This window comes from Lepidochelys kempii, chromosome 6 (genome assembly GCF_965140265.1).
Source record: "Lepidochelys kempii isolate rLepKem1 chromosome 6, rLepKem1.hap2, whole genome shotgun sequence".
NCBI lineage: Eukaryota > Metazoa > Chordata > Testudines > Cheloniidae > Lepidochelys > Lepidochelys kempii.
Genome location: NC_133261.1, coordinates 58,053,327 through 58,068,087, shown reverse-complemented (window position 1 = coordinate 58,068,087; position 14,761 = coordinate 58,053,327). Strand labels below are relative to the sequence as shown.

The window sequence follows — 14,761 nt, the reverse complement described above, 5'->3', positions numbered from 1 at the left end:
AACGGGCTTTGTTGCAAGGATAAGTTCCTGGGTTAGTGGTTCTGTTGTGTGGTATGTGGTTGTTGGTGAGTATTTGCTTCAGGTTGCGGGGCTGTCTGTAGGCAAGGACTGGCCTGTCTCCCAAGATTTGTGAGAGTGTTGGGTCATCCTTTAGGATAGGTTGTAGATCCTTAATAATGCGTTGGAGGGGTTTTCAGGGGACACCATCACAGGGCCTAATAACATCAGCCACACTATCAGAGGCTCGTTCACCTGCACATCCACCAATGTGATATATGCCATCATGTGCCAGCAATGCCCCTCTGCCATTTACATTGGTCAAACTGGACAGTCTCTACGTAAAAGAATAAATGGACACAAATCAGATGTCAAGAATTATAACATTCATAAACCAGTCGGAGAACACTTCAATCTCTCTGGTCACGCAATCACAGACATGAAGGTCGCTATCTTAAAACAAAAAAACTTCAAATCCAGACTCCAGCGAGAAACTGCTGAATTGGAATTCATTTGCAAATTGGATACTATTAATTTAGGCTTAAATAGAGACTGGGAGTGGCTAAGTCATTATGCAAGGTAGCCTATTTCCTCTTGTTTTTTCCTACCCCCCCCCCCCGATTTTCTGGTTTAACTTGGATTTAAACTTGGAGAGTGGTCAGTTTGGATGAGCTATTACCAGCAGGAGAGTGAGTCTGTGTGTGTATGGGGGTGGGGGGGATGTGAGAAAACCTGGATTTGTGCTGGAAATGGCCCACCTTAATTATGCACATTGTAGGGAGAATGGTCACTTTGGATGAGCTATTACCAGCAGGATAGTGAGTTTGTGTGTGTGGTTTTTGGGAGGGGGGTGAGGGGGTGAGAGAACCTGGATTTGTGCAGGAAATGGCCCAACTTTATTATCATGCACATTGTGTAAAGAGTTGTCACTTTGGATGGGCTATCACCAGCAGGAGAGTGAATTTGTGTGGGGGGGTGGAGGGTGAGAAAACCTGGATTTGTGCTGGAAATGGCCCACCTGATGATCACTTTAGATAAGCTATTACCAGCAGGACAGTGGGGTGGGAGGAGGTATTTTTTCATATTCTCTGTGTATATATAAAGTCTGCTGCAGTTTCCACAGCATGCATCCGATGAAGTGAGCTGTAGCTCACGAAAGCTCATGCTCAAATAAATTGGTTAGTCTCTAAGGTGCCACAAGTACTCCTTTTCTTTTTGCGAATACAGACTAACACGGCTGTTACTCTGAAACCTGTCTCTTCAATGTCTTCCCATTAACATTAATGGTCCCCCATTGTCTCTTCTTCATTGGACAAAGGGTTGTTACTTGGAGCTGGTTTTGTGTAAACACCTGTCTTGAGAGGTGCCTGTCCTTGCTATAAGAAAAGGAGTACTTGTGGCACCTTAGAGACTAACCAATTTATTTGAGCATGAGCTTTTGTAGCTCATGCTCAAATAAATTGGTTAGTCTCTAAGGTGCCACAAGTACTCCTTTTCTTTTTGCGAATACAGACTAACACGGCTGTTACTCTGAAACCTGTCCTTGCTATAAGGTGTGGTTGAAATTGTAGTATAGGTTATGAGCTGAGTTTTCTATATACATAAATGCATATACATACAGACTGTGGTTATGAATCTATCTCATGACCGTCAAGTTCAGAACACTACAAGCTTTCATGAAAGACCTTACTTGATACACTGTGATAGTACAATAATATAGTATGCAATCAGTTGATTCAACTGCTCATTTTGGGGGTTTAACCCAGTGACATACTAACTTTTTTTTGTCGCACCCCCTTTACCATTTATAGAATTTGTCACCCCCCCCCCATCACTTGTAATTTGAAGTAATCCATTACTTCTGCACTACTGCTGGTGGCAGTACTGCCTTCAGAGCTGGGTGGCCAGAGAGCAGCGGCTGCTGGCCGGGGCATTCATGTTGTTTGCCAAGTGGAAAGACTATTTTTTTAATACAGCTCCCGTCCCACCCCACAATACCCACTCTATTTTTATCCTGCTCCTGCTGTTGTGGTAGTGTGACTCAGGGTGCCTGGGACAGCCGTCACTGAAAATGCCAGGCTGCAAAAAGGATAGCAGATTCTCCCAAAACTGGTGGTTAACACTGAATTTAGATTTACCAACCAGTCACAAACTGTGCTCCTGATCCCCGACACTGGTTTTCAAGAAGCCAATAAAGAAATCAAACTGCCCCCTTTACTGCATTCCCAATTCTCTGGCTCCCAATCAGACATAGATCCAGTACAGTGAGAAGTTACCTAAAAATGCTGCTCACTATACAAAATGTTCTTCTGACCCCAAAGGGCCAGCCACATTACCAGGTCAGTACAGTTTTGGATCTTACTCAAAATACTATGCTGCCAGCCAATCCTGTGATGTCTAAAACGAAAGGTTTATTAGAAAAAAGAAAAAAGAAAAGAAAAGAAAAGAAAAGAAAAGAAAAGAAAAGTTGTTAAATGGTAAAGCAATCAGATACATACAGATGCTTCGAAGTCCATATGTCAGGTTCTTAGCAGTATTAGTCAGTTGGCTGGCTTGCAAGTCCCCCTGGAACACATCCAAAGTTTGGATGGGCCATTCAGTCCTTTGTTCAGAGCTTCATTTGTAGAAAAGTTGCTTCTGGGGGTAAGAAGCAGGAAGGATTGAAGACAAAATGGAAATAATGCAGCTGCCCTTTATATTTCTCTTTCCATGTGGCTTGTACTTCCTGTATGCCAAACACAAGTTTCGCAGCACATGGCATGGAAAAGCCTTAGAGTTCTGTCCACCAACTTGCCCCTACATGCCTTGCTGACTCATAAGGTGTATCCCCCGGCTCCTTTCAATGGATTCATTGTACAGCTGATTACCCTTGATTGGCCATCAAACGGGCTAGGCAGTGCTGCTGCCAATCTGTCTGGGGGTATCACCCAGAAACACAGCACAAGTTTGGAAATATACCCTGCAGATATACCCTACTTATCTATAACTCACAATACAAAGGTGATACAAACATATAAACAAGATCGTCATACTTGGCAAATCATAGCATTTTCACAGGTACCTTACATGGTCAGATTCCTTGCAATTTTATAATATTGGTAACAACAATATCATAAAGTGTCTCCCAGATTCCATGCAGTGTCACAGGAATAGGATCCCAGTTTCTTTGTCCCCCAGCCCCCGCGAGAACCTCTTGTGCCCACACTGGGGGTGAGGGTGGGGGTGTGCGCCGCAGTTTTGCACACCATTGGTTTAAACCTTCGGTTCTCACCTTGGGCTGTCTGGATGCTGATTATCACAGATCCGATCTCCTTGAAAACTGGAACAGTAGAGCCATTGATGGTACTAGAGATTTTCTTGTTTATATATAAGTGGTGTGTTTACATCTACCCTTTCAGTGGTGATAGGGAGAGGAAGGTTTCCACAGAGACTGTGGGATTATATTTGCTAGAAGTCTCCTCCACCTCTCCTGGAAGGCTTAAATCTACATTCTGTTGCAGGAGGAGGTGGTGTTCCTTTGAAAATGAATTTGCAATAAGATACGGCTACAAAAGAAATCATGTCATGCAGCTGAGAAGAGAGAGTTCTGGGTAGGGCTCTGGGGGACATCATCTGGTTTACTGCACTCAGTCCTGGGCATCATATTATCAGGGAGATATTGAAAAAAATAGGAGGGAGTTCAGGGAAAAAAACCAAAAATGATCAGGGAGCTAGAGGGGCTATGTTATGAGGAAGGATTAAAAGAGCTAAAAATCTTTGTAGCTTGGCTTAATGACAACTAAGGGAGGACTTTATAACAGTCTAAAGTGTAGGAAGAGTGCAAATAATAAAAATAGAAGAGGAATTATTTTGTGCTATTATGGGCAGGGTAAGAGTAGGATCAAATGGGATGATATAAAGACAGGGGAGATTAAAGATCAGGGAAGCTAGCCTTACAGTGATATGTATTAAGTTGTGGGAATGGTGGAAGCACCATCGCTTGAGAATTTTTAAGATAGACTGGACAAGACACTAAAAAATGTTATGAAGGGAAGGAGCTTGCATTTGCAGGGCTGGAGGGAAAAGGCATATTGTATATTGTTTCTAACTTTTGTGATTCTATGAAACATCAGGCCCCTGTTTGTTGGAAGAGCAAAGTACTGAGGTTGCTTTAAAGATCCGAAACATCTCTGCAGAGAAAGCTGCCATGCTGGGCAGTAATTCCATGCCCCTGGGCTTGGTTCTATCAGGAAGAAAGATCTGCAGAACTGCACAGCATCCCCCCCATCCCTGGCCCCCAAAACTGCCGAACCTGTGAGTTCTCACCAGGTATTTGGAAGTTCTTATTCAGTGAATCCCAACTTCCTCTGAGTCTTCCCATTACTACATCAAGCTCCACACAGCCAATCTGTTCACTCCAGTTTATAGCTTAAAGGAGATTTTCCATTTGGGGCAAATTTTGTGTTCATAAAAGTAACACTGACTGGAGAGAGGCAGTATGCAGGCAAGGTAAGGTGCAGCCTTCCTCCTCATCAATTCTGTGACACAGCTCAATCCTGACCTGTGCTTCTGTCCCACCATTCCAGTCCCCCACAATTCAGTCCTGACCTGTGATACCCCATTCTAGGCCTTGGCCTCTTCCATCCAGACACTCATGAACTGGATAGCGGATGTGATATGTGAACACACTCAGTTAGAGATAGGTCTACACTGCAGCTGAGAGGTGTGATTCCCAGCCCAGCTAGACAGACTCACACTAACTTTGCTTAAGCTAGCGCACTAAAAAATAAAAGTGTGAACGCTGTGGCATAGGTTCATGCCCATGGGGTCAGGCAGGTTTGGACTTCAGCGGCTAGCCTGAGTCCCTGCCAGTGCCACAACGTCCACACTGCTATTTTTAGTGCACTTGCTTGAGTGGAGCTGGCAGGAGTCTGCCTACCTATACTGGGAACTGCACCTCCCAGTTGCTGTGTAGACATACCCCAAAAACTCTAATTTTACCACCCTCATTCAAGTGGACTGGTAACCTACTGTACAGACAGGCCCACTGATTTCAGAGGGCCACGTATGCAGTAAGGTGCTATGCAATGTAAGAAAGGATGGCAAAATTAGTCTCTCAGATATTAGATTAAACCCAGTAAAATGATACTGGTCACTCCTCCTGGCTGGGTCACTCCTTACCTAAGATATTCTAAGAAAAACAGCTCTGCTTTGAAAATGATCTTTCAAATACCTTTTACCTAGTGTAACGGAGGGTTCTGCAAGTACCATCTCTGGGGGAAGCTTTGGCAATAATATTCAGAATTAGCATAAGAAAAAGCATAATGTGGATAGTTAAGTGTGTCAGATACAACTTCTTCCAGTGTTTTAGACTTTAACCTGCATGATCCATTGTACTTTGAACCATACAGGCCCCACAAACCAGTGTGCGTGCAACACAGTACTCACACATAACTATGTAATAAAGAGTGACTCTACAATTGCAAACCACTAGACGGAAGGGGAAAAAATGATGAGGAAAGCAATTTCAGCGTGGAGTTTTCCAATGGGATATTTTAAACACCAGTGAGGAAAAGAAAGGATTTTTCAAAATTAAAGAAAAATGTCTTGCCTGACCACTTTGAACCTGACTTCTATAGTGTGTCCTTCCCCCTCTATATAAATGACGCCCCCATGCATACATATACATGTCTGCCATCCCGGACAAGCTCCACTTGTCTTCATATCTGGCGCAGGCAGCAAATAGAAGTTATTGAACCTTCAAGGTCTATCTCCCAGCACTGCTGAACACATGCCGGCATTTCTCAGACGTGAACCCTGGTGCCTGATGCTTTTGGCTAGGAAAACTTTAGCAGCAGCTGGATCCACGTCATATAGAGGGAGGCAGCAGGTCTGCCAGCCCTGCTAAAGCAGCCAGGGGCAAGCTGCCGCGAGCTCTCAGCAGCCGGGGGAGGGGGGAAGGAATAATACAAAGCAAGTACAGATCGCTGGCTGATTCCACAAGAAGAGAAGCAAAATGACAAAATAAGGGCTGTAATTGCAGGGAAGAGACCTATAATTCTCTCCACGCAGCACCCCTTGTTAGTATGTGCAGAACAGATGTCTCCAGCTGGGGCTCTTGCCAGTTTAGCAGAGGTATTGTCACTGGATGGGGACTATGCACTATAAAGGCAATCTTTGATGTGCTTGGTAACTGCAATCACGGCTGTGGGGTTATGTTCCTTCCTTGAAATGAGGGAACAGCTTGTTCTTCCATGCCTTGCCTCTCTTCTCTCCAGCAAAGTGCAGGGCCTTGGCTGGGTCAGGATAGCAGAGACATTGTGGGGCCAAACAACATCTGAGGAGAGGGAAAGGCCGGTGGGTAAAAGCATAGACTTAACATTTAAAAGTGAGGTGAAAATATCCCAATATCACACATTACCTTGACAAAAGGCTTGCTGGGGAATGAGACCTAGAGACTGAGGCCACAGACGGATAAAAATAACTTCAAAGCCTTGATTTTACCGAGTCCTTCCCTGGACACCTGTGATTTGCCTGTGACCTCACATGAAAGGTCAATATCATGATGGCTGTAGCTGACCTCTCCCACAAAATATACTGACCCAGCCAAGCCCAGGAACTAGCTGCAAATCTCAGTGAAGTGAACAGGAGCTACGTGGCTAAGTTGTGGGACGTTCGAAAGTGGAGGGGAGGATGTTCTAAGGACACACTTCCAAATGAAATTCTCCCCTGTGCAGAAGGTTAGCATGAAGTCTATGTACCACTTAAGTCCCATTAAAGTCATATTTTGAAGGGAGTATATTTTGAGGGGGACACCAACTCTCATAAGAAATAAGCAGAGACAGTCGTTCATTTCACAGAGAGCCATTCAACAGCTATCATGAGTTTGGGTCCTTACCAAATGGGGACCAGATTTGAACCAAGTGACCTCTGCACCCCATTACAATCCCCTCATATTTTCCTTCTGAAAGTGCAGCAGCTCGCCAATACCTTTAGTACCTGTGGATTTCCTGCAGACATTTGAAAGAGAAAGACAGACCTGTGATGCCACACAACAGTCCTTCATTAGCCCCCTTTCTAGTGTGGCAGGAGCTGAAAAGAAGTACCACATTTTTCATTTTTATTTTCCTCTGTGGATTTTTTATTACTATTATTATTATTCTCCTCCTGCTCCCCACACGCAGTTTGTTGATCAGAAGCAGAAACATTTGCCTAAAACCCACCCCAGAGTTCCTGGAACATGACAAACCAATCAAACCTACAGCAGAAATAAAAATTCCCTGGTGACTGGGCAGATGAGCAATCTCCAGTCTCTCGGGGTGCGGGGCAAGGGAAGAGGGTGAGAGACAGAGGCACAGCCCCTTCGGCTCCAGTGATATATTGGTAGCAACAAGCATGTTGTAAATATCACAAAAGGCAAAGTGAGAACTCAGATAAATAGCACAAGGGTCCTTGTGTCAGCAGCCAGCACCTCCACAAATCAACTCACACCAACATTTTCACTCTGCTCTGAAAGCAAGATCCAGGGGGAAAGCTTCTGCATGGTTTACGAGTTCCTTGACGTAAATGCTTGCAACACACTTACTGAAAAGGTCTCCTCGTTAAGGCCAGTTTGGTTTTGTTTTAATTTTCTTTCCAAAATACTCTACCGAGGTCATGTGAAGTGCTGCTCGGCCAAGTCCAATGATATGCATCAGCACGTTCTCAGCAACAGGCAAACAACAAACCTCTCTGAAGGACATTAAAGACTCGAATAACCAAGCTTATCTTATTCACCTTTGGGAAGTGCTGCAGCTGATCAAGAAGAGAAACCACCTCTCCCCCTAAAACACACACACCTACATCCTTACATTAACCACTTCAGCAGCCCAGACACTAAAACAAACAATGGCAGAGACGGAGTATGATATAGTGGTTAAAGCAGAAATCTGCATATCAGGCCCCGCTATTCCCAAATCAGTCCAGCATTCACTATGTAACCTGGTACAAGTCACTCAAACTCAATGTCTTGGCTTCCCCATCTTTAAAAGGGGGACAACAAGCAGATCTTAACTTTAACTGAGGTAAGCTCATGATTTATTGACCTAAGAGGTAAATACTCACTGAGCTGGACCTGAGATCAGCATATACCTTGAGGGACAACAAATCTAGACGTTCATCTCATCATGATGTCAATATCTTCTTATTATACCCAATTTACAGATGGCAAGACTCAGGCATAGGAAGATTCAGTGTCACACAGTGAGTATAATTTGAGCACCTTGTGAGATCTTTAATAATTGAAGGTTGTGGGCATGTTATTGCCCTAGATTTGCCTCAGTCCATCATATAACTATCTGCATGGCATTGACTCATAGGGCCAATGCAGGTAATAGTCAAACACATGTATTATTTCTGTAGGTTTTATAGAGTTCTTAATTTAGGTAGATAAGCTCTGTTAGTAGAAATTGTTAACTCTAAATTTTAAAACTTTTGACATAACATATTCTTTTCTTGGGAATTTGAAATAGGACAGGAAATGTGTCACATCTCCTGGAGAAATGTGGGAAATCCCAGCACACTTATTTGCCACTCAATTTCAAATATGTTCTGAGGGGATGGAACACAGTAAAATTGTATTAGAACCAATAAGACACATTTTTTTTTCCTTCAAAGCCAAACACTTTGAATTTATAATATCTCCTGGGCTTTACCAGGTTTGCTCTGCCCTGAAAGTGTATGTGTGTGGTCTCCACTTACCTAATGGATGCCAGACACTGAGGGCTACATAGAGGCATCAGAATGTGCAGTTATTTGTACTGCAACAAACTCACTGCTATCTAGGAATAGCATGGTTATCACTATGCCACACAGAACCTCACAGTGACGACAAGGATGGAACTTGGAGACGCCTGCTACAAAAATTACAGACTCCCTCCGGTTAGGCTGAAGAAGAATCTTCTTTAGCAGTTAGCAGTGTTGGGCCTAGGGCACACTGATGAACAATCTTGAGTCCCTCCTGAAGAGGGAACGGGGCATACATATGCATAGTCCAGCTAGTTCATTACAGTATATTGTCGCTCATGTATTTAAAAATAGGCTGTGGAACACTAAATATTTTAAGTTGCATACAAAACTGGATAACTCTGTAACTCAATAAGACCTCTTCATAAAGCATGGTGGGGCCAGGCCACGACTTGGTAGGGGCCTCCCTCAACTTGGGAGTAGTTGTGAGCCATAGAAATTGGCTTTGCTATGGAAACAGCACCTGTACATTCTGTAACAGCACAGAACTGATAAAAAGCAAATCACATTCTAATTAATCACTCACAACTTACTCCTATTTGTTGCTGTACACACTGTGCTGAACACAGAGCACCCTGAGCCTGCAGTACTTAAACAAAGACAGAAAGTTCCATAACAGGAGTCCCTGAAAGAAATTCACACACATGGGAAAGCTCATGGCTGCATCCTTTCACAATAGCCCATCTGGTAGCACACAGCACACGGTAGAGCTGCCATGTCAGGGCCATTTAGCTCCCTTCTGGCAGCTGCAGACTCGAAAAGCATACAATGTTCTGCAGAATATCAACTCTCCTTTCACTTACACTGGCATAAATCAGGAATCATATCCCTGAACTACATCAGTGTAACACTAGAGTAATAAGAATCAGGCCCACGGGGTCGCCACTCTAATAGTTAAAGATGGCAGGTGGCCATCAGGTGTGCAAGTCTATTTAGCAAAGGGAACAAGATGACAAGTAGCTTAAGGAAACAGAAGGTGAGTGGAAGAGGAGGACAAAGTAGTACAGGCCTCATTGCCATGATATGTCCTCTTTGGGGAAGAGACTGTCATTTGCTATTCATCTGACTGGTTTTTAGCAGAATAGGGCCCTCATCTTGTTTGGGGCTTCTCAGTGCTACTCTGATAATTATAGTGATCAATGACGTAAAACAGCTGAGGGAACAGCATGCATTTGAACGGACTGGCGAATGCAGGCAAGTCAGAGTAATATGTACGTTTCCAAAAAGGGGAACATGGGCTCTCCATATACACACTCTTTTATACATGTCTTTTAGCCAATGAGATAGAGAGAGTCAGGACAGTCTTCCAAGATTTCAAACTTTTAAGCAAGGTAACCTATTTCCCCTTGTTTTTTCCTAACCCCCCCCCTTCCTCAGACGTTCTTGTTAAACCCTGGATTTGTGCTGGAAATGGCTCACCTTGATTATCATACACATTGTAAGGAGAGTGATCACTTTACATAAGCTATTACCAGCAGGAGAGTGGGGTGGGGGGACAGAAAACCTTTTGTAGTGATAATCACCCATTTTTTCATGGTTTGTGTGTATAAAAACATCTTCTGTATTTTCCACAGTATGCATCCGATGAAGTGAGCTGTAGCTCATGAAAGCTTATGCTCAAATAAATTGGTTAGTCTCTAAGGTGCCACAAGTACTCCTTTTCTTTTTGCAAACTTTTAAGAGTTAAAACAAAAAGAACTCCTGTCTCAGCTGCATAAATACAGATGTTTCCATGCAGAGCAGAACAGGGAGTGGAGGTTAGATAAGCAAGGCCTTGGCAACCTGAATAAAGCAAACAGAGCCAACCTCAATTATCCCCATGGACAAATCTCTGGTTTTACCCACAGCGGTTTATCACATCCACTGTGAGACCTTCAAAGAGCCACTGCGAGCCAAGACCAACTCAGTGTGGCTTCACCTGATTCATCCAGGACGGGAAGGGATTTCAGGCCAGGATTACATCAACATGGCTTTTACTAGCAAGACCACAGGAAGGCAGCACCCCTGGAAAAATCATGGAGCAGGTCCTCAAAGAAACCATTCTGAAGCACTTGGAGGAGAGGAAGGTGATCAGGAACAGTCAACATGGATTCACCAAGGGCAAGTCATGCCTGACCAACTGATTGCCTTCTATAATGAGACAACTGGCTCTGTGAATATGGGAAAAGTGGTGGACATGATATATCTTGACTTTAGCAAAGCTTTTAATACGGTCTCCCACAGTATTCTTGCCAGCAAGTTAAAAAAATATGGACTGGATGAATGGACTATAAGGTGGATAGAAAGCTGGCTAGATTGTTGGGCTCAATGGGTCGAGATTAATGGCTCCATGTCTAGTTGGCAGCCAGTATCAAGCAGAGTGTCCCGGGGTCGGTCTTGGGGCCAGTTTTGTTCAATATCTTTATTAATGATCTGAACGATGGGATAGATTGCACCCTCAGCAAGGTCGCAGGTGACACTAAGCTGGGGGGAGAGATAGATATGCTGGAGGGTAGGGATAGGGTCCAGAGTGACCTAGACAAATTAGAGGATTGGGCTAAAAGAAATCTGATGAGGTTCAACAAGGACAAGTGCAGAGTCCTGCACTTAAGGACGGAAGAATCCCATGCACCACTACAGGCTGGGGACCGACTGGCTAAGCAGCAGTTCTGCAGAAAAGGACTTGGGGATTACTGTGGATGAGAAGCTGGATATGAGTCAGCAGTGTGCCCTTGTTGCCAAGAAGGCTAACTGCATATTGGGCTGCTTTAGTAGGAGCATTGCCAGCAGATCGAGGGAAGTGATTATTCCCCTCTATTCAGCACTGGTGAGGCCACATCTGGAGTATTGCGTCCAGTTTTGGGGCCCCCACTACAAAAAGGATGTGGACAAATTGGAAAGAGCCCAGTGGAGGGCAACGAAAATTATCAGAGGGCTGGGGTACATGACTTACAAGGACAGGCTGAGGGAACTGGGCTTGTTTAGTCTGCATAAGAGAAGAATGAGGAGGGATTTGATAGCTGCCTTCAACTACCTGAAGGCGGGTTCCAAAGAGGATGGAGTTCAGCTGTTCTCAGTGATGGCAGATGACCGAACAAGGAGCAATGGTCTCAAGTTGCAATGGGGGAGGGTCTAGATTGGATATCAGGAAACACTATTTCACTAGGAGGGTGGTGAAGCACTGGAATGGATTACCTAGGAAGGTGGTGGAATCTCTATCTTTAGAGGTTTTTAAGGCCCAGCTTGACAAAGCCCTGGCTGGAATGATTTAGTTGGTCCTGCTCTGAGCAGGGGGTTGGAGTAGATGACCTCCTGAGGTCTCTTCCAACCCTAATATTCTATGATTCTGTGATTCTATGAACAGAGAGCAGCTCAGCCTAGTTCCTATCAGCACAGCCAGGGAGAGCAGACTCCCATCTTAGACTTTTTAGCAGCTCTTTGCAGCTTGGTTACAGAAGAGGCAACTCCAACCATGGGAAAGGCTCAAGTGGCAGACCACATACGTCCTGTTTGAGTGTCAGACTCAACAATGAAGCCAGCCATAGGAATCAGATTTCGTTAGGCCCTTTGGTATCTTTGGTGATACAATTCCCTCCCCCACAAGAAGACTTTTAATACACACTCTTCCATTGTAAGGTCCCAGCTTGGATTCAGCTATGGCTTGGGACTTCCACTGAGATCTGAGTACTGGATTTGAAAGGTAGGCGTATTTGAGATTGACAGGGATTTGATGGCAGGCTTGGTGTACTTAGCACAGACATTATCAAAGTTAGCTGGAGGATTCTGGATGGAGCTGCATAGCCCTCTCTCCCCCAGGAGGCTTCCTAACAGAAATGCCAGAGACAATTCTCAGTCACATCCAAAAGAGTTACAGCCCCGTGGCCTTGCACTGCTAATAGTGGGAGCCTGGATGAGCTAAGCACAGCTGTGCTGTACCAGAAGGCTGCCTTTCCCCACACAGACACCTTGGACTTTTATATTACAACGAGGCAAGCCTGATTAATAGCTCCTCCGCTGAAGGGATGACTCAGATGCAGCCCTGATGAATAGAAGCTCTCATGTTATGAAAGCAGCACAGAACAGAGTGTATCTGTTTGTTGTTGTTTTCCCCCAAACCCTCCTCTCCCCCACCTTCAATTTTTTCTCTAATCCCAAAGATTGCCGTCATCATTACCCACCCATGACTTTGTTCACTTGATGTGCCTTCTACCCAATGCTGCCGATAAATGAGGTCTTAGGAAAGAATCCAGCTTGTTCCCTTGCTGTGTTTCCTATAGGAGCTGAAATGAAGCAATTATACCCAACTTTTGTTTCAGAGAAAGAGAAGTCCCATAGGTATCACAGCTTCCTCCTCCAAACAGGGTGTGGGTGTGAGGAGGAAATAAATGAACAGACTCGATGCAGTATTAAACAATGTCTAAAGCAGCATTGTTACAATAACAGCCTTATATAAGCAGGTAAGTGAAATGGATTGTGCATCTCGAATTGTAAGGTATACATGCAGGCAGGGGAAGAACTATGGCTAGTGTGGGACCCTTGATTTGGAATTATGGTAGGTAATTGGCAGAGACTTACCTCTAGCCCTAGAGTGAAAATCCAAGCCATTTGAGTAGGGATTAGAAGTTGTTCCCATCAGACAGCTGTTGGGTGGCCCTTAGGTGAAATGGGTTTGGTCGGTCACCGTATATTTCTCAGTGGACAAGTAAGACAAGGGGGGTGAGGTATCTGTGTCTCCTTCATGTCTGAGCTCTGTGTAAGATCGAAAGCTTTTCTCTCTCATCAACAGAAGTTGGTCCAATAAAAGACATTACCTCACCCACCTTGTCTCTGTAATACCCTGGGACCAACAAGGCTACAACTGTGCTGCATACATCAGTGGACACGTGTCAATCCAACAAATACACCTAAGCAACTAACACTCGTTGCTCCCTTATACAGGGGTGCCATTTCAGATTGGGGGTGGGGACTTTAACTCTGATTCCAAGTGCTACTTAGGCTCCTGAAACTCTGGAGTTTTTTTTTTTTTTTGCAGATAAATATTAGACCCACTCAGCTCTAATGCTAACATGTTCTCACACCTTGTGTCAAGTCACTTAAGTAACACTGGTTGGGTTTAAAATTTTAATGTATATTCTTTGTTACTAACTCTTGACTACAACAATTGAAACCATTGTAGAAAAATCTAGATTACTTTCTATCAATTTTTTGCAGTTCACCAAGCCTGGAATAGATCATTTAACTTTGGAAACATCCGACTAGGGCAAGGCCCTATGAGTTTATACTGCACCTGCCTGGGGCTCTAGAGGTGTTACCTCACTACAAACTTCCATATCCTTAATTTAATCACCAGCCCTTTCTTATCTTAATCCCCCTGCCTCTGTTTGTAAACAAAATACTGACTCCCTACCACAGGGGCACCTCTCCTCTGCAGAACTTAACCATAGCACAGCATTAGTGTGAAATGTAAGAGTTCCACCTGGGAGCTTGCACACCTCCTGTATGAAACTCAGGGGGAAGGGCTTCTGCCCTCCCCCCCCCCATTGGCACCATTGCCCTTATAAACTGTCTCAGCAAAGAGGCCAAGGTCCTACACTAGAGATGGTCCTTCCAGGGCAGGGCTGAGGAATGTTGGCAGTGCACTGTAAAGGAAACTTGCACAGCCTAAGTAGGCCCTACTACACAATTTCAAAGTGTCCCTCTTCCCTAGCTCTGCACTTACAGCTTCCTAGAATCAACCAAACCCTGCCACCATTCCCTCCATCTCTGATGGCGCTGCCAATCCCCTCACCATCCAGTGTCTTGCCTCACTTACCCTCTCAGTTTCTCTGTGCACTTACCATGTCTGTAGGGCAACCAGACAGCAACTGTGAAAAATCGGGACAGGGGTTGGAGGGTAATCAGAGCCTATATAAGAAAAAACCCCAAATGTCTGGACTGTCCCTGTAAAATCGGGACATCTGGTCACCCTACATGTCTGCTGGTGGCTGGCACAGAAGGCTGCTACTCCCTGTCTCTCTGCAGG

General features: G+C 44.5%; 1 protein-coding gene across 3 annotated transcripts in view; it reads right to left on the bottom strand.

The window, feature by feature from the left end:
- ACCS (1-aminocyclopropane-1-carboxylate synthase homolog (inactive)) overlaps positions 1-14,761 on the bottom strand; it is an 86,805-nt gene that overhangs the window by 52,676 nt on the left and 19,368 nt on the right. The window contains exons 1-2 of one of the 3 annotated variants that reach the window (XM_073348053.1): positions 3,269-3,294; positions 2,496-2,634 (exon numbers count right to left, since the gene is read on the bottom strand). The exons of 1 other annotated variant lie outside the window; for it this stretch is intronic. The gene's annotated coding sequence lies outside the window, so the exon portion shown is untranslated. Of the gene's footprint in view, positions 1-2,495; positions 2,635-3,268; positions 3,295-14,761 lie in introns of those variants that run through there. One more of the 3 variants, XM_073348052.1, reaches the window with a different exon arrangement.